General features: G+C 52.7%; 1 long non-coding RNA gene across 8 annotated transcripts in view; it reads right to left on the bottom strand.

Annotated features, from left to right (window-relative positions):
- LOC143689047 (uncharacterized) overlaps positions 1–25177 on the bottom strand; it is a 213150-nt gene that overhangs the window by 144289 nt on the left and 43684 nt on the right. For 2 of the 8 annotated variants that reach the window (XR_013178498.1, XR_013178500.1), the window contains exon 2: positions 12911–13051. The exons of the other annotated variants lie outside the window; for them this stretch is intronic. This is a non-coding gene — a long non-coding RNA (uncharacterized LOC143689047). The remainder of the gene's footprint in view (positions 1–12910; positions 13052–25177) is intronic. 8 annotated transcript variants of the gene reach the window in all.

The following is a 25177-nucleotide window of genomic DNA, read 5'->3' as shown; positions in this document are numbered from 1 at the left end:
AGCTCCCACCAGCCCACGCTCCACAGGGGATTCTCCCAACCACCAGGAGAGTATCGTATTGCACCCTCCACACTTAATGCAAGATAGACAGATACAGGCGGGAGGGGCAGGTGGACGCTTTGGTTGCTGGAAGACTTAAGGGCTCCTGGGTGGCACAAGGTACAGAATGCAGAAAGGTAAGGGGGCCCCTGGCAGCCGCGCTGGGAGAGGAGCCTAGCTTGTGGCATGTGCACGGCCAAGGCTTTCCTTTCCCTCTGCGCCTGTGTCTCTTCGGGGTGGGGATTGTTATTCTTTCTTTCCCTCTCTGGCAGGACTGATCAGTCACGCTTTAATTTTAGTAACATGAGAGTCAGCACAGGTAGATTTCAACACCTCGGAGCTCTAGACAAGGTGCAGCAGCGGGAGCTAAGACTCGAGTCGCTGCTAGCAAAAGGCTCTGCCTTGCTTTCTCTTTCTTTTGGATTTCTGTAGCAGGGTTTCTTCAAAACTGGTGCCACAAGGAAGGTATCTACTCCAACTCTTCTGAGGAGGTAGAGGCAGCAGTTTGCCTCGCCGTGTCTGCGGTATTTCTCTGCGACACCCCAAGAGCTGGGCTCGCCTAACCTGGGGCGACAACCAAGGAGACATGCAGCCGCTGCCCTGCCAACAGACGCTCTTTTCACTTCATTTCCGCCCCTCCCCAAAGCGTGCAGGGGAGACTCAGCCCCGCTGCTTGGAATCCCCAAGCCTCGCAGCACACCCCTCGCCCCCTTGCACTCTCCCAACTCCCCATTCAGCAGATGGAGGGTGGGGGTGCTTGGGGCCATACAAACCCGGGAGTGAATCCCAATGCCACCCGCCGCAGGCTGCGTGGCCTTGGGCACAACCCTTAAGCGTGAAAGTGTTTGCCCAGCTGTCTAATAACAACAAGGACTGAAAGCGCAAACGTGGGTGGGGCGGAGTGCACAAATACAGGGCTCAGCCCTCAGCCCTGCGCACGGGACAGTCGGAGCTCAGAACCGCCCGCCCCAGCACGGCACGGCGGGTTTCGGAGGCACAAACCCAGTCCAGTCCCGTTACCGGACATTCTCAGGGCGGCGACGCTCCCTGCGCTGTGCCAGGTGCTGCCAGGCTCACCTGGGACGAGGCAGAGCAGCTGACGAGGGCAAGCCCTTCTCTCCGCAGCCACCTTCCTCTGGGTATGTAAGCAAGCCCTGCAAGGTGCATTTGCTAGGGCCGGTCCTTCAAAGGAGGACATGCAGCCTCTGCCAGGCTCCAGGAAGCCAGTTGCATCCTGTGCAGGGTGGGGGAGCTCTAAAGGTGCTCAGTAAGTGTCTGCTGGAATAGGGGGTGCTTAATAGTACCTACGTATTGAGTGTTCCCTAGGACAGTGCCAAGAGCAGGAAATAACACCTAATGAGGCAGGCATGACCCCGGCTTCCACACAGCTTTTGGTCAAGTTCAGGGCACTCAGAGAAGCAAGCACCCAGGTGGGACGTGTCTGTAAACCAGGTACCCCAGGGGCCAGTGGGAGCTGGGACAGAGGGAGAGGCTGGGCCATGCTCGGCATCAGGAGGCCCAGCCTGTTGGAGCCCAGGACATTGGAGATAATCCAGCCTGGTTCATTCCTAAGAAACAGAAGCAAAACTCAAGTGAGAGTGGCCTGGGGGCCCACTGCCTGCGGGAGGACCTGCTCTTCATTTCTTAGGTGCTGGGGTGCTGTCAGCAGAAGGCGCCAAGGCCAAGGGCCTGCAGGGTGGGGAAGCACCACATTTCCTGAGAGCTTGTTGTTAGAGCACCTGCTGTATTAATTCACGGACTCCCAACCAACCCTGAGTGTAGGAATTCCTGAGGATGGGAACCTGGAGTACAGCAAGCTGTGCACCCAAAGCTGCACACATGGCAAGAGACGGAGCTCGGATTTGAGTCCAGATGCTGTCCCCGGAACCTCGATGCTTAACCACTAGGCTTTCCCACCTGAGAAGGATTATGTGATGGGGGAGAATGGGACAAGGATAAGAAACTTCTGGAAGAAAGAAATGGAGCAGGCTACAATTCAGAGGCAGGAAAGGACAACAAAGAGAGGCTCCTGAGGCATCGGCAACGTCCACTGCCAGGAACTGCTGACAGTGGTCACAACAAACCAGCAGCAGGTCCAGCAGGGTTGACACTGTGTCCTGCTGTGTCCTGGAGGCACAGCTGGATGGACTGGAGCCGAGAGCCAGGCCTCCCTGACCACCAGCCGCCCCCCCCGCCCCGGCCTCTGACCACTTCTCCCACCCTGCCTGCAGGTGAGAAGGCAAATGCACCTGGGGGGACGTGGAGTGCCAGCCAGGTACATCATGGGCACTCACAGCCAGGTACATCGTGGGCACTCACTAAGTGTCCTGGAAGTCCACCATGGCTGAGCCCCAAAGCGTGGTGGGATGCCACTGTCCTCACAGTAGAGTCCTAAGGGGTGGGACTCCTCAAAATAGTCTTCTTAATTAACTAAAAGGCCAGTGAGGAATAGCGGGAGGAATTCTCGGAGAGAGAGAGATGGGGGCGGGGGACAGTTGGGGGGCTGAGGCACACTGGCCAGCACTTTAGGGGCAAACTAACCAGGGTTAGAATTCCAGCCTGGCCACATGATAAGCTGCTGCAAAGCCTTCAGTTCTGGGAATCTGTGTCCATATCTGCAAAGAGGGACCTGTCCTGCAGATGAGGGGGAAGTGCAGAGATAACACATGGAAATCCCCTGCACATAGGACACCCACTCCATAAAGGAAAATCTTCCATTTAATCAGTGCTCACCTCTACTCTCCTTTATCATTACAGTTCAAAGGCGGCTGAGATACTGAAATGTGCTAAGAAAAGTCATAAACACTTTCCTTCTACAAGTAGCAAATGGTCAAAGTTTGGGGCTTAAAAAATTCCATTTGTTTGGCCTTGCCCACGAAATCCTTCAGGGAAAGGTCAACAAAGGCCCCGCTGTCAATCAAATCCCAACGAACAAATGGGAAAAGCGCAAAGGACCTGAGTCAAAGCAATGACTCAAAGAAAGGGCTGTGGGCAGAAGACAGAACCCACCCTCGGAGAGTCAGAACACGTGATGTGAACACACACATAAGTAGCATGTGTTCTCCAAGAAAGTAACTGTGAAGAAGACTCAATAGCTCCACTAGACTGGCCCCCTTTTGAGCATGGGCTGCGACGTCCATTCCCAGCACTGGGAGCACTAAGTGTCACGGGGACCACAGTGGCACGGGCTGGGCTCAGGGAGGGGTCTGAGGGAGGCTGAGGGGTCCCAAGCCCAGGGCATTGCAGTGAGGCCAAAGGGGAAGTCCCTGGGGACATTTGCACACCTCCACCAGGTTCCCCCAGAAAACCCTTCAAAGTTGCCCTTCTCCCTGATGAACGTCTCCCGTTCCCTGGGGTGCCCCCTGCCCATTCCAGAGACTTGGCCCGGGCAGGAAGAGTGGGCATTCCGTGTCCTGCTGCCAGCCGTGGGTGGCGTCAGTGACCTTGGCCAGCTGCCCTCTGGCATCCAAAATGGCAGGACTGGGGACTGCTCGTGGGGTGTTGTGTGACTCCAGCCATCTGAGCACCCCAATAACCCTTTCCCAGTGGGAAGTCACACTCAGGCAGCTCCTTGTAAAAGGTTCTGGTTTTCATGAAGCCTTTTAGATGGAACAACCTCAACCCCAGGACTCTGGAGTTTTAAGAAAGAAAAAAAAATCAGAAACAAATGATGGTCAGAAAGTGAAAACTAAGGATCATTGAAATGGGTTAACCTATGTTTTAACTTCCTTGGTGGCTCATAGGTAAAAAAAAAAAAAAAAAAAAAAAAAAAAAAAGAGGCAGCAATTATGCTCTGCAACTTACTTTTGTTTATTTCGATGAAGAGTTAAGTGCAGTGGAGGCTGTACCTGCTTCTCAATTGGCAAAGTTTTGACTTTGCTCCTTAAAACATTCCTGTGTGACTGGGGAGGATTGATGGAAAGCGTTGCTTCATTTTCTTTCTAATCTTGTTGGTTTCAAGATTAGAAAATGGCTTAATTGATCTGACAGGTTTGAAAAGACAAAAAGAAAGTTACTTTGAGCGGAGGAAAAAAAGAGAGAGAGAGAGCTCACACTGGTTTCTGGCCACAGCAAGTGTAAATTCTCATTAAAGGACAGGACCCGGTCTATGAAGAACTAAGACAAAGCATGAGCCATACGGTCGTGGCTGCCCTGCAGGGCCTGGGACACGCAGCAGGGCTGGGGCTGTCCAAAGAAGCACCACAGAGATGCCCAGAGCTGTGTCAACTGGCAAGATGAAGAAAGATGCTCATGGTAGGGTTTGGGTGCGGTGCTCAAGATATGGAGAAAAAAAGGGAAATGGAAATTATTAATTAAGCACCTATCACAGAAGAGGTCCTCTTTAATTTCCCACTCCATTCCCATTCACCCCCACAGCCGGTGTACGGCCCCATACCCAGCACTGCGGATGGGAAGCACGCGGCAGGGAAGCTTTAGCCAGGGCAGATTTGAACCCGGGCGATCTGACTGCACATCCCCTCCAGGTCCACGCCGCGCCAGACCTGCCCCACTTTGGGGATGGGGCCACGTTTGGGGGTCGTGGGCTCTGACTCTCTTCAGACTGGGGAGCTGGCTTCCCCGAGACAGAGCTTTCCACAAGGCAAGCCGCTCTAGCTGCCCTTTCCCACCTCTCCCAGCAGCACATCCCACAATCACCACTGTTGTTCCCACTGCCCTTTACAGCCTGGATTAGCTGGGCTTCCGGGAGGTCACGCTAGTGACTTGGGAATGCACGTCTGACTTTCTCAGAAACAGGTCTCTACTTCAAGTCACACAGGCACAGCTCACTAAGTAAACGTTTCCAGCAATCTACCTGGCCCAGAGGACACCAGGTATGTCAAAGTGAGGGTTAGAACCAAAGTTCAACAGACTCGGGCAGGGCACGGGGAGTCGGCACTGCCTTGCTCCAAGGAGGGAAGGAGCCAGGGAAAACTTCCAGCAAGGGACCGGGGGACACATACCACTTACAGTCCCCTCTCCCAGCGCCCCCACTGGAAGGCAAACCCCTCTGCTGTTCCAGTCCACAGCCTTGAAGAGGCCAGGAGATGGGGAAAACATATGGAAAAGAAGGGAGGGAAGAGAAGAGAGGGGAGAGAGCAAGAGGGGAGAAAAGGGAAAAAATAAATTCAGTTTCATGGTACAAAAAACACATCAGTATGGCATCCCAGAAAAGAACCCAGCGCTCCGTGGGAACTGAGTGGCATGAGGGCATTTGTGGCAAACCAAGTGTGACAGCACATACACACACACACACACACACACACACACACACACACTGCTGCCTGGGCTGTGTGAGTCACCCCCTGTTTGCCAAGCGCCTGTGCAGTGCAGGTTACTGTGCTCTTCTCACAAAAGTCCCCTCCGGTCGGGCTTTCGGGTCAGTGGGTATCAGACTTGACTGTGGGGAAGAGTCACTGGAGTCACTGGAGTCACTGGAGCCCCTGGAGACAACAGGGCGCCGTCAGGCCCATGCAGGGCATCGGCGTCAGGAGGCCTGGGGCAGGCCTGGTGCCAGGGCTGAAGGGGCTCCCCAGGAGGCTGTGATACAGGAGCATCTCAGGGCTCGCTCTGGCCTGGGGTAGAGCGCTCGGGGAATGAATGCATCTCTCCTTCCTGGGTGGAGGCAGGGAGGCAGGGAGGCCTGAGTGGTGGCCGCTGAGGGGTGCGGAGGGTGGAGGGGTTCCTGTTCCCACCAAGCACCGCACCACAAGCTGCGGGTCACAGATGAGCACCTGAGGCTTATTCCAGGTCACCGAACTAGGAAGTAAGTAGCAGGACTGGGAACTTTTCTTTGTGGCATAGAAAAACCTGTTTTAAAGAAATGAATATATTCCAAATTCTGGAAGCATGCAGTGTTTTAGGGGGGTGAAAGAAACAGGGGAAAAGGTAAGGCAAACGACTGAGCACTTATTCCTCACCATACCCGCCCCCTCGTTACCGCTCAGCCCTTCAACCGGTCTGTCCCTATTCTCCTTTCACAGATGCAAAGTGGAGGCTCATCCTCCAGTGTCCACTGGATGTGAACAAATAGGAACAAGTCCCCAGGACTGCTGCGGCTCGAGGCTCACCCAAGTCCTGCCATCTCAGAGCTCAGAGGCGAAGGGGAGGGTGCTGCCAGATTCCACCATCACCCGCTAGGCTGGTGAGAAAGTGGAGACCATACCCCATTACTCTGGTCTCTTCCCCAAGCACAACATAAAACTCAGTACCTTCCCCAGCAAACCGCACCTCATCATTATTCCACTTCCTCAAAAATTAACGACTGCCCTGACTCCACAGGACCGGCTGCTGGGAAGATAAAAGGAGATGATCCCTGCAAAGTGCCTCGATAAATATCAGCTATTATCGCTACCCTCTAGCAGCTCCACATGTGAACCTTAGCCAGGATTTCTCAGCAGCCAAGCAAGTACCTGGAAAACAAAAACATCCCCAGTGCTTCCAGAAATTAAAAGGGGTCTCCTCTCTATTCACTTTCCAAATTAGTTAAGGCTGAGATAGTGTTATCCTTCAGTTAACTCGAGATGCCCAGCGAATTCTGGCTGTGTTCATTAAGCCGACCTGGAGCTGGAGGGGAGGGAGCCGTGCGTCCCGGGAGCTCCTGCAGCTGGCAAGAAGGAGCATGCATCAGCCTGAGCCTGCGATGGCCTGGAATCCCCAAAGCCAGAGACAGGCCCACATCTCAGGATACCACACGGGGCTCCAGGCTCGACTCCTGTGGCTGGGTGTCCTTGCCTAACCCGGGCAGGACAGCTGGGCCGGGTCCACAGCCACGAGTGAGCAAGCAGGATGAGGCCAGCCTCTGCAGGGCTGGGGAGGACAGGGCAGCTGTCCCAGAACAGCCAGTGGCCTCCGCTGCCTCTGCTCAGGGTTCCTAGGAGGTCGGAAGTCAGGGCCAGGACAAGGACACAAAGAGCATTTACTGAGACCACAAAGAACCAGGGGTGCCGTGGCCGTCATTTCTTCAAACACCCCCACCTCCCCGCCCCCTACATCTCTGGGTGGCCCTCGGGGATGACAGGATTTGTCCCCACTCGAGACCCAGAGAAAACAAAATAGACATGAAGGGATTCCAAGCCAGGGTTTTCAGACTCCTTCTATTAAAATTCTCTGCCCAGGGACAGAGATGGCATTATACGGAAAGGTCACTTCCTACTTTTCACATTTCTGTAGTGTATGAGGTTATTTCTAAAACACATATTTTAATGTAATCAGAAAGAAAATTACAAATGTTTGGCTTGGTTTTATTTTTTTTTTCTTGAATCAACATCTGGCACTAGCAAATGTTCTAAAAATGATCATGGCGATGCACACACAACTCAGTGATGATACTGTGAGCCACTGATGGCAAACTCTCGATGGAATGTGGTACATGAAGACATATCAATAAAAACGCTGCAAAAAAAAAAATCTGGCACTAGAATTTGCAAGTATTCTTCTGTGGATTACAGAACAGTTCCTGGCTTTGGCTCCAAAATCACCAAAGAAGATGACCTTTTTATAACCCAAGTCCCGTGCCAGGCTGTGGGATGTGACCCAGGTGACAGCAGGTGTCCAGCACGTCCACTCCAGGCCAACGCCTGCCAGCAGAGCCCCAGGAAGCTGATGCAGACGTCACAAAAACATGCACGTAAAGCAACCTGCGACCAAGGCAGGTCTCACCTGAACCTACTGGTCCTACCACCAACCCTTCTGAACCCACCAGGCTGACAGGCGACTGTGGGGGAGGGAGGGAAGGGTGCACAGGGGGTTCTCCCCCAGCTCTGGGAAAGGGTCCCAGACCAAAACAACCTTTCTGAGAACAGATGTCCTAATATGTGACTAGGAGTATGGCGATGGTAGAGGCAGCTGAAGTTGAAGGCTGCCCCCAAACTCTTCCGCCCCAGGGACCTGACCAGCAAGGAAAGCCAAGTGTGGGTGGCGGGACTCGGCGGGGGGGGGAAGATGGGGGAACAGAATTTCTCTCTTTTCTGTAATGTTTATTTAATTATAAAATGTTAAGACAGGACACCATCACCACTCCCTAACTGAGGAAACCCCTCACTTTTCCTGAGGTTGCCAGCCCCTGGGAATGCAGAGGCAGCTCCATGTGACAACTCTAAGCAAATACATAGTGGGCTATCGCCCCACGTGAAATGTCATTGTCCAACATTCCTTCTCCAGGTGCAGCCGAAGGAGCCCATGACCATCATCTTTCCTCTGTGTTTCACACTTTTGCTCTCACTTCACTTTTTTTCCTATGGAAGATGTCAAAGAAGACGGGAATTAACTCAGCATTTTTCCTCTGGGCTTCCTCCCCCTGCCAGGCACTAGACAGAGGCGGGCACAGGAGGCAGATGTTTTCTGGGGTGACACATTCAGAAGAAAACGGGGCTGTCCAGCACACTAGCTCGCAGACAGCAACACGAAGGGTTGACGCTCTTGGGGCACCAGCCTCTCCGGGGTTGTCCACGTGTCATCACATTTACGCATTTAAAGTTAAGCATCACCATGACCCAGGACAAGTTAAAGCTACTGAGGTTCAGAGATGTCAAGCCACCTACCCAACGTCCCACAGTCAGTAGTCGGCAGAGGAGGTTCCTCTAGCTAAAGAGGATGTTTGGACGTTTCAAGAGCTCCCATTGCTATAATCAGGAATGCAGAAGGCAATTACAGCATACCTCTTCACCGTCCCTTCATTCACCACACACTCACTCACCAGAGCCTTGAAGGGCTGCTGGCTCTCTCCACCCACCTTCTCCCACCACAGGGAGTCTGGCTCTGTTAGCTACTGCTCCCTCTACTATAAAATAAAATGTGCAAATGGCAAACATTCTCAAACTCCAGGTTATGAAACTTCAGGAACAGCAAAACCAGCTTGTTGTGGTTGTGTGTGTATGTGTGTGTGTGTGTGTGTGTGTGTGTGTGTGTGTGTTTTAAGGGTCCTCAAGCTCTCAAGAAAGCAAGAGGAGGGGAAAAAGCTTAATAGAAAAAAGGTTGGCCTTTTCCAACATCCCCTTTGCCCGACTTTCTATGTTAGTCAAACACTTCAAAGCGTAACACTAAGTAATGAGACCTAAATAATTAATACCTGATAGCATTAGCATCATTTTGTTATTTAATAATAATACATAATAATGTCCACTTCATGATTTACTAATGAGAGTTTAAATAATTGATTGTACTACGGAACGCGGAGCTTGCAAGCTTGTTGACTCATGGGCGTGCGTCCTCCCTGCACCTGGTCCCCGGGCTCCGGTGTGCCTCGCCTCCTCCATCCGCACTGCCCAAGGCTGCTGACCACACACGTGAGGCCACCAGAAGCAACTTCCAAATACCCAAGTGTGCATCAGGGATGTGGGAGTGCCTACCTAAGTCATTCTCAGAGCTGAGCAAACTTTCCAAAATAAGAGAGCTGGCACTAGAAAGATAAATGCGTTGAGGGGAAGGAGGCTCAGGATGCAAAATTACATTTATCTTTTTCTTTTAAATTGTTACTGATTCAAATGGCAGGAATCTGGTTAAATGAACTATGATATAACTATATAATGAAATGCTTTGCAGCCATGTAACTGCCTCAAATTCTGGAAATGTGTTTCTTTCTGGGTGGTGGAACTGTCCAGAAATTTGCTTCTTTTCACTTATTCTTTTCTTAGAAAGGAGTACAGCAAAGGAGAAAGTGCCATAGACTCTGAGTTCCCTGTAAAGGCTTAAGGCCCCTAAGCCCTCGCAGGGCTGCTGTGGGATTAAATTAAACGAGCTCATGTTTGCAAAGGGCTGAGAACAGTGCCTGGCTCAGAAGAACTACTACATAATTCTTTGTTAAACAAAATATTTACAATCAGGAAAAAACATTATTGAATCATTGAATTTTTTATAAAAATAAAAAATTATTGTTCAATTACTGAAAAAGCCAAGGAGAAAATCATTGACTGCAAGGGACAGAGGGTCTGAGACACCAACACAATGCCACTGGGACTATGTCACTGGTCACTGCCACTGTCTTTCTCCTTCATTCCCTTCTACAGCGCAGGTTTAAGGAGGACGTCCCACTCCACGAAGGCACAGCTGGAATTCCACAGGGAGTGGTGCACAGTGGTTTTATTAGAGGGTGGAGAATGGGTGGCCTCAGGCCTTGGGGGCACTTACACCAAAGGAGATGGCGGGCTAAAGGGGACGTCCCAGAGATCCCCCCCTTGGGTCTCAGCACCTCCGAGCCCCACCCCCCGCCAGCACATCTGCCTAAAACATGAGACTGCACAGCCTCAAGAGCTGTCCTCAAAGCTCATCTCCCCCCGATACCCAAGGCAGCCCCAAGAGGGCATCACCACCCCGAGGGCCCAGCCCTTGTCAAGGAGGGCAGAGGCGAGTGCGGGTGGGAATGCAGGGCCATGGTGCTGGCTCAGCAGGGCCCTCCAGCCTCCCAGACTGAGGGCGGACACAGGCCTGGGCAGCTTCCCGGCCATTCCCAGCCCTACAAGTGATCAAGCCTCAGAGCGGAGGCGGGCAGCCCTTGAGCAGGTCTCTGGGGGGCATTTGAGGCCGGCTGAGCCAGGTCCTGTGTCCAATCGTCTCGGCGGAGCCCCCCAGCGAGGGGAGCGGCCCACACAGGCCCCAGCCACCTGTCAGCCTGACCGGAGCTGTCCGGGCTTAAGCTGTAATGTACCCCTAGACAATGCATCCCAGCCCTACACACACAGGGTAAGAGAGCAAACCCCTCACAAGGCAAGAAGCACCTTCCTACAAAAACGGTAAAAGCCTCTAGGAAGTCAGGCCCAGGGCTCCGAGATGGCGTGTTCAGGACCTGGCACCATGGCTGGTGCTTCCAGAGGCTCCGTGAACGGGAGGCGAGGTGCCCACCTCTTTGGCTGGGTTCCTGCATGAACGCCTGCCTGCACCCACCTCTCCCTGGCCCTCTGGTCTCTGCAGTCAACGCCCTCTTCTGATGCGATGTCCCCACCTCCCACCCTCTCACAGCCCCTGTCTGTCTCACCCAACGGACGAGGCAGTCCTTCAGGCAGGCGCCCTCTTTCCTTCCTCCAGCCCCACATCAGGCCTCACCAGGAGCTGAATGAGATGTGGATGGGGAAGGGAGGCCCCAAAAAGCAAGGAGGCCAGCTCCACTCTCCCGGCATGGGACAGAAGCAGAGCCTGACACCGTTCATACAGGGACAAGGCCCGCAGGGAAGCAGGAGCCTAGGTTCAGAAGACACAAGGTGCTCAGGGGCTGGGGCCACATCCTCCCGTCCTCCCGGCCCCCACGCTGCCCCAATATCCTGACTCTACAGATCAGGAGGCCCTGGTCAGCAGGAACGAGGACACACGTCCAGGAAAGGTCAAGAAGGTCTGGGCCCTGAGCAAGCTGGAAGAGCATTTGTCGAGTGCTCCCAAGTTGCTTAAAGAAACACCAAACTCCAACAAACCAACAATTAAAACTTAAAAACAGCAGGGCGGGGAGGGGAGGGTGCCAGCTCCTAGGGCGCCCTGATGTCATCCTTCCCAGCTGCCCAAGGCAAAGGCTGGACTAGCCAAGGGAGAGGTGAGGAGCACCTGGGCATCTGTACATGGCCTTTTATGGCCCGGATCTCAGAATGCCTGCTCACTGACGCCGGCCCTGGCCAGTCACCAGGCAGGTCCTCTGATGGCCTCCAGCCCCCCACTCCCCACATACAGGACACCAAGAGTGGCTAGTATATGCTTTACCCAAAGTATAAGCCTCTTACAGCTGCTAAAACAAATCAACACAAACACCACTCAGTCCTGGAGGCCAGAGGCTCCTGGGGCTGCAATCCATCTGGAGGTTCCAAGAGAGAATCCCTCTCGTCACCTTTTCCAGCTTCTAGAGGCTGCCCACATTCACTGGCTCATGGCCCCCTCCCTCCATCCTCAAAGCCAGCAACACGACAAGCCAAGACCTTGTCATGCTGCATCTCTGTGAACTCCTCTCCTGCCCCTCTCTTCCTCTTCCCTATGATTGCACAGAGCCCACCCTATAATCCAGGATAACTGCTGCATTTTAAGGCTACCTCATGAGCAACCTTAATTCCATCTGCAGTCTCAACCCCCCTTTGCCATGCAATGTGTCGTACTCTCAGGATCCCATGATTACAGCATGCATGGCTTTGGAGGGCTGTTTATCTACCCAGGACAGCCCTGTTCATGTCAGGCCTCCAGGCTGCTCTTCAATCCCTCCCCACTGCAAAGCCTGGCCCACCCCAACCCATGGTAGCTTCTGGATGGTTCCAGTCACCTCCCCATCCTGCGGATCCTCATGAAACCTGTGGGGTAGATATTCTAAGGCCTACTTCACGGATGAGGAAATGATGGCAGATTCGCCCGGGGCCACGCAGCTGTGGGTCTGGGATTGGAGCCCCCTGGCATTCTCTCTGCCACCCGCATGGAGTCCACAGACTCGGGCTGGGTCCATGCTCGCGTGATTCTGGTTGTAGAACTGGGGTCCCTTCCAGTGTTCTGGTGGGCAGAGGAGCTCTTGAGTTCTCAGTGAGTCTACTGAGAATTGTCCAATGTCAGAAATATTTTGCCAAATGTATGTGTGAGTTATTTTTTTTTAAATGGGGGGTGGCAAATGAAAGTAAACCAGTACCCACCGAGCACTGGCTCAGCACCAGAAGCAGGCATTAAGTCACTGAACCTGCCCACAAACCCCGCGGGTAGCTGCATTTGGTCCATTGCATAGACAGGATGGCTAAGCCTCAGAATGAGCAGCACCCCCAAACTCACAGCAGGGAACTAGCAACGACAGGCTCTTTCTGCTCCACCATGAATCCCCCCCCTCGCCCCCCTCCCATCGCCCGGCCATCACTGAAATCACCAGGATGCCTTTGCACACTTTCTTTTTGTCCCACCCCCACCCCCAGCACAAACCCACACCCACCTGCAGCTTCTCCTGCCAGCAGGATGGGACCTAGAGTTGCCGAACCAGAGTTCTTGGTTTCAGGCCTCGACCTGTGCCAAAGAAAGCTTCTTTCCCCTTCAATGGCAGGTCCCGGGAAGCCAAACTGGGTGCAAGGTGTGGCTGTAAGCAAGCAGAGGGCACAGCCAGCTGTCACTCAGCATGCACCTGGAATCCAGCCCCAACCTTTCCCCCAGATCTCACACTGTCCTCACTGGGCCCAAATAACCCGTAATGACTAATGCCTTTAGAGTGCAGAGCTGGCCAAGCCGGGTGGGGGCCAGGGACAAGGCTCTGCCACCTCAGCCAACCTCTGCTCCTCTCACTCCAGACACCAAAGCAAAGCCCTGACACTAATACAAAGGACCCTGAGGGATCAGGCTCAAAGATGAGCCCAAACCTGCCATACCCAAGCTGGGAAGCCTTGGGCAGGTCCCTTTACCACTCCAGGTATCTGTTCCAAGCCAGCACTGCACCAGGGGCTGAGGTTACATACCCGATGGGACAAAGACACGGTCCCTGTCCTCAAGAGGATTCGAGCAAACAAATGTTCTCACAAACCAACACCTAAGTCACAAATTACAATTGGGGCTATGAAGAAGTCCATCCCCTCCCCAGGAGTTAACCTGGTAGCTCCAAATGGAACTGCTTGAAAAGTTGTCATTTACTTACTTGAAAGATGAGTAGTATTAATTATTTGTTTATGAAGAAAGAAGGGAGGAGAAAGGAGAGAAGCTCCTTGGCAAATACCACTTATCTGGGGGCATTTAAAATTGACAACTGTCCAAAGCAATGGGGCAGGACCTTGCATTCACTTGCAAAGCATGGCTTTGCTGTCACAGTCAGATGCAGATTTGTAAAGAAATGTAAAGATGGGTAAAGAAATAGAAATGGGGATGCCTGTTTCTAGAACAGTATGCCTAACAATGAGTTCGAAGGGGCTCCCCTTCCTCCCCACCTGCAAAACACACAAGTTTAATCAAGACCCCCCTTACAAATCAATGAGAAAAAAAAGTCACTAGCACCCCAAAGGAAATGACCAGTTTACAAAACACAAACAGGCAATAAAGATGCTCAGTCACATGGGTAGTCAGAGCAAAGCAAATTTAAAACAAGACTCTGGTTCTTTGGTCTATTTTTTATTTCAGTATTTGCCACCTGCACTGCTCAACCTGAGCCCCAAGTTTTGCTACATTAATTATAAAGCTCAAAATTTAGAAGAAGACACTCTGGAGTGGCTACTGGAAAAGGATTCCTCAGAAGAAATCTAACAGCCTTCATCAAGATTCTTGAGAATTCCTTGCACCTTGCTGGGTGGCTCTGCCAAGAAAAGACCCAGAGACGTACGAGAAGGCCTGCGTGTTCGAACAGACAAAACCACAAGAGGTTCTTCACGCTCAGCAGTCCTGACTTGGCTAATGACAATGACAGTGACAAAAATACCAGGAGCAGTCAGCTGAGCTGGGCCTCTGCTGCATGCCCTGGAGGGGCCACCCGAAAAGCTCTCCCAGTCTTGTCCTCACAACCCCCTGCTCGTAGGACTCTTTTTTTACCCTCATTTCAAAGAGAGAGGAAAAACCACCTACGGGGCATCTCCCTGGTACGTATACATGGTGAAATATGATAAAGCTACTCAAAACAAGATTTAAAACTTGCAATGACACTGGGAAATGGTGAAGATAAAATGTTAAGTGGGAAAAAAAGTCAGGATACGAAATCATCTGACAGTAAGAGAGCAAGATGTTAAAAATGGTTATCACTGGGTATCAGGATTATGGACAATCCATATTTTCCACTTCATGTTTGTACATATTTTCCAACATTTCTAAAATAGGTGTGCCCAGAAAAATATCTGTTCGCCTGTTAAGTTTCCCTCAATTCTGAGACTGTGGCCTGAAGAGGGTTTTTGCAACTCTCCTGCCAGGGCTAGGCCCGCCTCTTACCTTCGGGACCTCTGTTTCGGGAAGCAGCTGCTCCCTAACCAGGTCAACTACTAGGGCCTGGACAAAGGCATGGACCCAAAAGGAACTCACTTCTAGAAAGGACAGCAAAGGATGTGAATTATCATATATCAAGGACCTACTATGTGCTGGGCATTGGGATGGCAAGACCACAAAGATACAAAGATTCAACAAACTTCTGCAGTTTGACCTGTAACTGAATGAATCCATCAGTCTCTTTCAGTTCTACTAATACATCTCAAGGCTTCCATGCTCACCTCTGCCTCCTCCCCCTTACCCCATTATTCTGAATAACTGATTCATTCCTCAAGACCCAACTCAAGTAATTTTCCAGTGAATCTGTCCTCAGGCTACCCAAGCATAGTGGACTCCTCGTTCCCCTGTGTGTCCCCGTATGTCCTGTTCAAACCTCTATTACAGCAGCTACGACACCATGCTAGAATGACTTATTAACAGGCTTGGTTTTCTACTAGAGTTCGAACTCCTTCAGAGTTCAGAGTTGGGTTTTATCCACCTGAGCATCTCCAGTGTCTGGCACAGTGGCCAGTGCATGGAGGGCAGGCAATAACTGTTAGATGGAAGAACAGCTAGGGAAAAGGGTGGCTGCATGGAAGGATGGCTTGATGGAAGAATGGATGAGTGGAAAGATTACTGGGTGGAAGAGTGGCTCTGTGGAATTAAACATAAAAGGATGATTGAAGAGAAAAGCATGGAAGTACGATGGAAGAATAGGTAGAGAACAGGAGAAAGGAGAGGACAAGATGAAACCATCAGGAATAGTTGAGATAAGAGATTCCCAAGTTATGAGACAACAGCAGACAGAGAAGGAAGACTGACAAGACCACAGTTCACCTCCTGACTGTGGGTCATCCACAGCCTCTGTGAGCATGTTCCAACGTAAAAGACACTCGGCAAAGAACACCCGTGCCCTTGATAAGGCCACAAAATCTGTGAGCAAGAAGTGGCCATATGACAATGTGAAAAACTCTGCAGAAGAGTGAGAAGAGCTCATAAGCTAGTCCATCTTCTCTCCAAGACTGCCTGGTAAAACTCCCTAGGGGACTCCCCCATTCCTCAGTTCCAGTCTCGAATGGCCAGCTCTCTTTCTACTTTCTGAAGGTGCCCACGGGGAGATGTTGGTGTGGGTGAAGGCTGGAAGGGGAGCTCTCAGTTCCCGGTCCCACACCACACCCCAGTGCCAGCAGCGAGAACCGATGCTGCCAGGAGGCGCCCTGCCTCCCTGGGCACCGCCTCGAAGTCTGCTCCTCCTCTCCTTCCAGCTCACCACCCAGGAGCCCGCTCCCTTCACAGGGCTGCCCGGCGGTTCCAGTAACTCGCCCTGCCCAGCCTGCACTCATCCTTCCCCAAAGCACCTGGGCACCACCAGTCCTCATCCTTGCTGGCAGCCGCGGGCGTCACGGGGCCCCACGTGAACGGGGTTGTGCACGGGGCTCTGTGCCACCCATCAGCCCACACAGGGGCCCTGTTCCTGGGGCTCGCCACATCCAGCAACCGAAGCCTAAGGAGGGGGAGGTGACACATGCAAGGGAAGAGAAAGCGCTCTCTCCTCAGGACCTGTGACTCAGCCTCTCACTTGTAAGGGCAAAGCCACAAATGGTGGCTGAAGGTCTCCTATGCACCAAGCACTTCCCACAACAGAGTCTCACTTAACAGCCTTTAGTTCAGATGGTATCACCCCCATTTTACAGTTAAGGAAACTGAGGCTCGCGGAGGGTATGTAAACAAGGTGTCCGAGGTTCAACCCCAGTCTGACTCTAAAGCTCAGGGCTGACTGTTGCACAGATTCCTCTAACTAAGGTCACTGCAAAACTCATGCCTGCTCAGAGCGTGAGCTCTGAGGGAAGAAACACGGCGCCACCAAACAGCAGCAGGATGGTCACGATCCCGTGAACACAGGGTGGAGAAGACCATCTGCAGGATGGCAGGGAACACTTCAGCCCAGCCTCACAGCTCCACACGTACTACTACCGGCACCATGCCCACCACTTAATTCTTTAGAAGTAGCCCAGGGTAGCCGAAGGAGGGCAGCTCAAACCCCAGAGGCCTGAGCTCACAATCTGGCTCTGCCAAAACATGACTGTGACCCAGGTGCTTAATCTAAAGCACTGCTTCTCACCCAGGGTGCACATGCCTGCTGTGAGGGGAGGGAGGCGGCCAGAAGCGCTGGTTCCTATTCCTTCTTTCTTCCCTTTTTTCACAAGAAAAGAGCCACGCAGCCAGCTGTGATCATAATAACGGGCACAAGTATATAGCAGGGAGGAGGGCAGCTGAGCCATCAAGGGAGCTTGTTCAAAACAAGGTGAACAAGCATGTAAGGTTGGGAGAGAAAAAATATTCAATTCTTCTCACATTTAAAAGTCCCATGAAAACATATCTTCAAGTCTATGAAAAACAAAAAGAAAGGAGCCCGGTGGTGGTTCGAGGTCAAAGAAATGTTCAAAATAGATTTCATTCAAAATGATTATCTTGGCCACCTGTGATGGACTGGCCACTGCTCCAGAAATCCTCATATCACACCCATACCCTTACAGAAGACTGCCCTGAAATTTTAAGTAAAAATAGAAATTCCACTTCAACACCTGGCCCTTTTGCCAATATCCAATAAAGATTCGATATTCAATAATCAAAAAACCTTCAAAAACTGGAAAGTGCCCGTGTCTCCCTGTCCCTCCACAGCACCCACCTCTGCAGGGGGAAGCCCCAGGCAATGGGTGGACACCAGGGTGGGGACAAGCTCAGGTCTCCTGGAGTTGCACATCCCCAAGATGCTAAGTTCAGAATCACAGGGCTTTAGAGTTTGACAGCCTCAGAGAAGTCTCTACATTAAAATCTATCATCTTTGCTCAAACCCATGTTTCGTCTCTTCTCCAGTCAGAATTAAATTTCATCAAAACCTACTGTACAAACCGATCCGTTCTGAAGATTCATTTGAAAATGTTTCCAGTGTTCATTCATTCAACACAAATTCATGGCGCCTCTACTGTGTGCTAAGCAATAACGGCGAGAAGGAAAGAAAGGGGAGCACAGGAGGAACAGAAGCATTCAAGTCAGGAACTGTGGACAAGCACCCCTGTGGGCCTCTAATTCACTGAGAGGCCCTGGGGGGGGGGGGGTGGCCTGCCTCTCTGGTAGACTATGTTATCAAGAGCCCAGAACTGGGCTTATTCATCTTGAACCCCGTACCTAGTACAATGCAGGTGCTCTGATTATATGAGACCAATCTGAACTCTCTGACTTCAGCCAACCAACCCACTAAATAGGACAGTGCCACAGTGGGAGGATTCTATGAAATCAAGTATGGGGCAGGATCCAGCACCTGGGAACAGGAGCTTGGGGACAATTTGAAGGCTATGAAGTTTCCCCATGACACAGCAGTTAAGAGTCCCGGGGCTCCACACTCCAGGCCTCAGCGTCAGTCTTGCCATCTTACCAGCTGCATGGTCTTGACAAGAGACCACACCTCTCCAAACCTTAATTTCCTCATCTGGGAAAAGGGGTCAATGCCAGAATGCTGTCATTGCTAAAGATCAGCTACCTTACTATAAGAAAGCATGCAGCACAGGCCTGGCACATAGTAGGTATTTATAAAAGTCTCACACCAGCCAAGCCCTGTCCGTTCTCCGGCAGTAAGAGGACACTCAGCCTTTGGTCAGTATCCTAGGACAAGGGGCAGGTATAAGAAATTCTTCACTTTCAGAAAATGGACACTGGCTCATCCCAGTTTTCTAGAAACACCCAGTCCTCAAGTTTGTTTTCTTCCTCTGCTTGGAGAGAGACATGGGCACAAGGAATATGGAAAACAACAGGGCGGTACCCACACAGCCAGTGGCTGCCACATGGGAGGGGCGAGACAGTGGACAGTGGAGGGAAAGCATCAGCATCCAGACAAGGTGGCCAGGTGCAAGCATCTTCCATGGTCCCCACCCCAAAGTGAAGCCAGAAAACCCAATTTTTACATAGGATAGGCTCAGTTTTACAGGTCAGTGATGCATGCAAAGACCCACTTTTCCAAACACACGGCCAGCACAGCCCTGACCTTCCTATCCGTCCGTTTAGCCCTGAGCAACCTCACAGGTGTCACCCAGCCCATGAGGACCGGCAAGATGGGAAGGCCTCACCCATCTCAAGGGCTGAGGCCCTGAAAAGTTAGACTCAGAAAGGGGTTCTTCAGCTTACCTGGGGAGCACATGACAAATGCACGTTTCAGCCCTTCCGTCCCCACGCAGGTATTCCCAGGGCCATGTTCAGAAATGTTAACCTGGCCCGGGCTCCCCTTACATAAGGGACAACGGTGGCCAACAGAAATGAATGACTCCTCAAGCCCCGTCTGGAATTTGCAGCCCAAAGGGCTGCGCTTAGGACCTCGGCTGTCCCCCCAGCATCCTGCAGCCTCAACACAGGTTCTCCCCTCAGGTTCAACGAGGAAAAACCCAGCGCATCCGGATTCCCCGCCCCCCAGACACAAACCCTAGGGGTGCTCACAGCCAAGGCCTCCAGATGTTTTCTCCTCCAAGGAGCCCTCGGAGGAGGGGTACAGCAAAGGGGAGAACAGCAGGACTCCTAAGGCCACTTTTGTCTTCCCTTAATAGTTGGCTTCCTGCTCTGCTGGCTGGTACGTTTCTTAGGGGAGATTCCAGCAGCCAAGGGACAAGGGGGAGCCATAAAAAAAAAAATTGAATCAGAGACTGTAATGTGGAAAATCAAGTCAGGTCTGGGGTTAAATTCCTGCACACCACTTTCTGACTTTATGACAGACTCTGGGCAGGTAACTTTACCTACCAGAACCCCAGTTTCTTCCCCTATGAAATGGGATAGGGGAGGACGCCTACCTTTTGGGGGATTAAGCAGTCAAAGCACTCCAGGCAGCCTGCAGGGCCCCAGCACTGAAATGTTTTGACTATACCTGCTTCCTTGCAGTAACAGGGGTGCATTTTCAGCATCATTTTTAGGAGCTCTCCATATATGCAAAGCACAGGCATTCTGGAAGCCGGTCCTGGGCCTGCCAGCACCCACACCACCCGGCCCTCTCCTTCCGGGAACTTGCCTGGTCCCCTCCCGCCTCTGCTTGCTTCATCACTGCCCTGGCTTCTTTCCTGGAACTCAGCTGCTGACCTGAGTCAAACTCTTGGCTTCTGAGTCTCAGCGGGACCCAGTGGATCCTACGAGGCAGAGGAGGTGAAGGGAGGCGTCTCTGAATCCCTGGTACCAAGAGGCTGGTCTGTGAATGGACCAAGGAACCAGGAGCCCGGGGTGGGGGAGTGGGGGTGTGGTGGGAGAGAGGGTCGGCCGCCAACACGCACCCACTTGAAATGTTCCTAGAGCAGGAAAGCCCAGGAGGGTCCCCACAAAGGGCTGTTGTTGAAGACAAGGCACCCGGTGACTCAGCAGCCTGCTGTGGGGCCGTGACTCAGCGGAGCCTGGGCCGGGTGTGCGCCCCCGAAGCCAGAGTCCCGTGCCCGGCGGGCTGGGTGCGGGTCAGCCGGAGAAATGTGGGGGCCCCACCCCGACCCCGTGCCCACGGCCAGCAACTCACGCAGTTGGCATCCCGGGGGCCACATGACTGGCACCGGGACAAATGGGCAGAACCAGGAGCTGGCTTCCCGGCTGCACTGAGCTCACGCTGCCGGCAGCTCCCTGCAGGGCCAGGAAACAGGACCTCCCTGCCCGGCCATTGGGGAGCTGGTGGGGGGGCAGGGGGGGCGGTCGGCGCGAAGGGCAGGAGCCGGGGTCCCCGCGGGACAGCAGGTGGCTGGGAGGGAAATCACCCCTGCGGTGCTCAGAGGCTTGAGTGCACCTGTCTGTCCTGCGCTCTCGTTCTCATTCGTTTTGGGAGAGTCTAGTCACTACCCCTTACCCCAGAACCCCAGTTCTCCCTTCACATCCGGAACCCCACCAGCAGAGGCCTCGCCCTCCACTACTTTCCTCCAAACCCTGCGGGGCGAGCACTGTGCAATCTGAGCACTGTGCAATCCCACAGGAAATTCACAGTCGGAAAGGAGATTAGAGGGGGGGGGGGATGGGGCGTTACTGCTCTGCTCCAGGTGAGTGCTGATGGTAGCACTACATTGTAAATGTAATTAATGCCACTGAATTGGACACTTCAAAATAGTTAAAATCGCAAATTTTATTATATACTTATATATAACCACAATAAAAAAATTGTTATGCTGTATTAATAAATTTTAAATCTTTCTTAAAGAAAAAAAAAAATCCAATGTCACTGACTCTGGCCTCTGACTTGACAGCTGCTCTCCTGAGTGCTGTCCCGGAGGTGACACCAGCCCAGGTCTCCTAGACTCCCTTGCTCCTAGCAGCACTCCATCACCCTTCACCGGTGGGGGCATTCTGGCCTAAGATCTGGATGCTGTGAGCGTGAACCTCACCTGCCCACCGTGCAGTCACTGTGCTGTCCAACCCCAGTCTCCATGAACTGAGCACCTCCTCCTGCCAGGCAGGCACTGGGACAGATGCCCCAGAGGCAGAGAGGGACACAGTCCCAAAGGAGCGACCAGGGGATCAGACATGCCATGCCACATAGCAAGGGCAGCTCAGTGGACAGGGAGGCAGGAGGTGCAGGAGTGGGCATCAAGGCTTCAAGGTCGAAGCACATCAGTTCACATTTACTGAACCTTTGGTTTGTACCAGGCACTGCGCTAATGGCTCTACCTCCCTAGTTCTTACAGCAACCTCTCTGGGAACCAGGCACTGAACTATTCACTGTACATGAGTTGACTCATTTAAAACCCCAGTGCTCAGATGAGACAGTTGAGGCCCAGAGAGGTTAATATTATACTCAGGATCACACAGCAGTTGAGTGGCAGCCCTGGCAGTCAAAGCCAGGCAGGCCAGGGCTAGAGTCCATGCACCAACACCCTGTACTGCCTCTATCCAAGGGCTTCCAAGCAGGGGATAGACACCTATGCAGAGGTTAGAGGACTTGTCCCCGGGCCCCAAGCTTACCCCTGGCCCGGATGGTCACCCAGCTCACCAAGTACCCAATTCTCCCTCCAGTAGGCCCACTGGGCTCCCAGCCCCTCGCAACAGAAAGCGGAGTTAAAGAGCTGCAGTTCCCTGGTACCCGCCCAGCTCTGCCTCAGAAACTGCTGAGCAGGCTCCCACTCCAGGCAGCAATCACCGGAGCTTTAGCCCCGGATCGCATACAGAGTAAACACAATTCATCACAGCAATCGCTGCCGTGACTCAGCCCCACAAGTTGTCATCAGAAATGGAGGCAGCTCCCCAGGGCTCCTGAGCACAAGCCTGCCGAGCCATGGCAGGCAGCCAGCCTGGCCCGCAGGGCACTGGGCCAGCTCAGAATGAGCCCCCGGCCAGGGGACTGGGTGAGCATCCCCCTAGGGCTGCAGGGGCAGGGACTAGGAACACAGCCGGGGAGACCCTGGGGACAGTAGGTACATCTCAGATGAAAGGCAGGTGGCAGAGCACACAGGGCCATGTCCCAACCTCACCCACATGGAGAAGCCAGAGTCCAGGGAGACCCACCATTCACTAGTGCCTGAGCCACGTCTGCAGACTCCAGACCCCCATCCAAATCCATCCTCCCAAAAAGGCTGAGCCCCCCTTGCAGATGAGTTCTTCCCCTTCTCTGCACTCCTTTGTCTGGAGGGTGAAGGGGTCACCCCAAGAGAACCACTCTGCTCCCTGCTAGAGCTCCATGCCGTGACTGTAAGTCTTCAGGTCTGGCCTGGCATACTCATACCTCACCTAATTCTCACCTCAAAAAAGAGCCGCAAGGTGGATGCATAGTGTATTACCTCCAGGGCACCGATGAGGATCCTGAGGTCAGAGGGGTGAGGAGCCTGGGTCACTGCACTTGTGACTGAGTTTGGAGTAGGAGCCCGGGGGTGTCTAACTCCACAACCCTGCTCTTCCCACCATGCGGTGGCCCAATGAAAGGGAAACCCGGAAGCCTGGAGCCCCACTGCCTAAGAGCGCCCACTCCCGGCGCCTCCACCCGGCATCCTACCAGAGGGGCCTCCGTGGAAAGTCAGCACAGCATTCGCAGCATCCTCGCTCACCTACCACTCCCAAAAGTTTATAGGTTTAGAAGTTCTTCCCTGGTTTTGGCTTTTTTTTTTAAATTCCGTCTGCATTCTTGTTTTAACGTAAAATATTTAAAAACTCTTGTAACACCATTTTCTTCATTCAAGACAAAGGGACTAGGGCTATTATTTCCACGTCACGCTCCTTGTGACGCTACCCTTTGGTCCATACAAAAGACCAAAGGACAAAATTCACAGAGCCTCAGCTATGGCTCAATCCAAGGGTCGGCACCGATTACTGCTTTGAAAGCTGCCATGAGCTAGGACAGATTCAGGTACAGTGACTATTCTTAATTCTACAAAGTCTGCTCTACGCCAGTCCACGCCACTGTGTGTCACAGTACAAGCCACGCTGCTTTGTAACCCATATAAACATCCGTCCCCGTGTTATCAGTTACCTCGTTTAGGAAGCCTGACCTGGGAGCAGTGGCATCAGGACCAAAAAGCACCATGCTGAGTTGGAACAGGGACACGTGGGTGGAATGAGCTTCCAAATGCTGCATCAAGGAAACAGGTTCCTATTAAAGGCCAAAGGGCTGCTCCCTAAGCTGTAAACCAGACCAGTGATCCTCAGGTTCTCTTAAGGGAGACCTACCTTAGCCCTCGGGTTTTCTCTTCAGCACCTAAGTGGCCCCAGAGGACCTTTAAAGCAGTTTCTGCTCCCAATGGCACTGAAAGTCTGCTGCCCTACCTGCCCATATGCATCCACACACATACACGTGTGCCCACATGCGTCCACATGCACCTACACACAGACACAGCCACACACATGCACTCACACTCATATACACACAGGTGCACACCTATATGCATGTACTCATGCAGGCGCACACGTGCACGCACACACTTATATGCACAGAAATTACCTACATGCCCACATGCATGTATATGTACAGACACACATGCACACAGAGACACACATGCATGCAGATGCATGCCCACACCCACATGGGCACACACATGCACCCACACACATGTATACACAGAAACTACCTACATGCCCACATGCATGTATGTGTGCAGACACACATGCACAGCGACACACACATGCATGCAGACACACGCCCACACCCACATGGGCACATAGATACACAGCCATGCACACACATGCACCCACACACATATACAATCAGAAACACACATGCACCCACAGGCATGTGCATATGCTGGCACACCCACACACACACAGACACATGCACATCCACACACACATGGGCATATGCATATACATCCATGCACATACATGCACCCACACATATGCAGATGCAAATCCACACACGTGCACACATACATATGTGCACGCACATACAGACACACACATGCCTACAGGTGCACACACAGTTGTTCTCCTTTCTAATCCTTAAGTGCCTCTGTCTCTTCAACTCCCCTTTTTACCTCTATGGCACTGCAGGAGTGTGATGACAGCTCCTGAGGAAGGAGAACCCCAGAAGTTTGCAATAGAATACTACAGTTTTCTGACTGAAAAGCAGTCTTCCCACTCCTGGGAACACCTTGTTCTAAACCCAGGGCAGACTGCAAGTTTTGCCTTATCCCAGACCCCTTGAGCATAAGGGGATCCCGGGGGTTGGTTTTCACCCATGGTTTACCTCCACCCCATCCCTGATCCCACTTAAAGAAATGCTGAGAACGTAAAGCTCTTCCAAGATAAAAGAAAAGGCGCAGAAAACAGCGTGCTGCAGGCCAAGGCTGGCTCTGCCAGGCTAAAAGCCTCAGCAGTCATCTGCCACCTGCGTGCTCTCCAACACCCTTCTGTGGCCCCTGACCATACACCCTTCCTGCTCAGCCAGGGCGCCGCAGCCACACAGCTCAGATGCCACCCAGCCAGTAAGAGGTGGCACAGGGAATGATGCTACTTGCCATCCCTTTCCAGCAACTCTGCACGGTACACGTGGGCCTCTGGGGTCTGATCCCAACTGTGTCCCCAGCCCCGCCTCCCTCAAGCTCACCAATGTCAGCAGACCAAGCCACGCCCTTCCTCCGCCACCCCTTCCCTGTGCACCTGGTGACTTTCCAGGGAACCTAGTCACCCCTCTGCCGGATGGTGCCAGCACCACACTGGGCACAGCCAAAGCCCCAGCGGTGCCCCCACCACCTCCGCTAGGGCGACCTGGGAACGGACATGGGTCCCTACTCATGTCTGGGCACCCCCTCCCACCATCACCCCCACCAGCCAGCCGTGGGTGCAG

Source organism: Tamandua tetradactyla, chromosome 6, assembly GCF_023851605.1.
Source record: "Tamandua tetradactyla isolate mTamTet1 chromosome 6, mTamTet1.pri, whole genome shotgun sequence".
Taxonomy (NCBI): domain Eukaryota; kingdom Metazoa; phylum Chordata; class Mammalia; order Pilosa; family Myrmecophagidae; genus Tamandua; species Tamandua tetradactyla.
The sequence above is the reverse complement of the archived record's forward strand: the minus strand, read 5'-3'. Positions and strand labels throughout refer to the sequence as shown.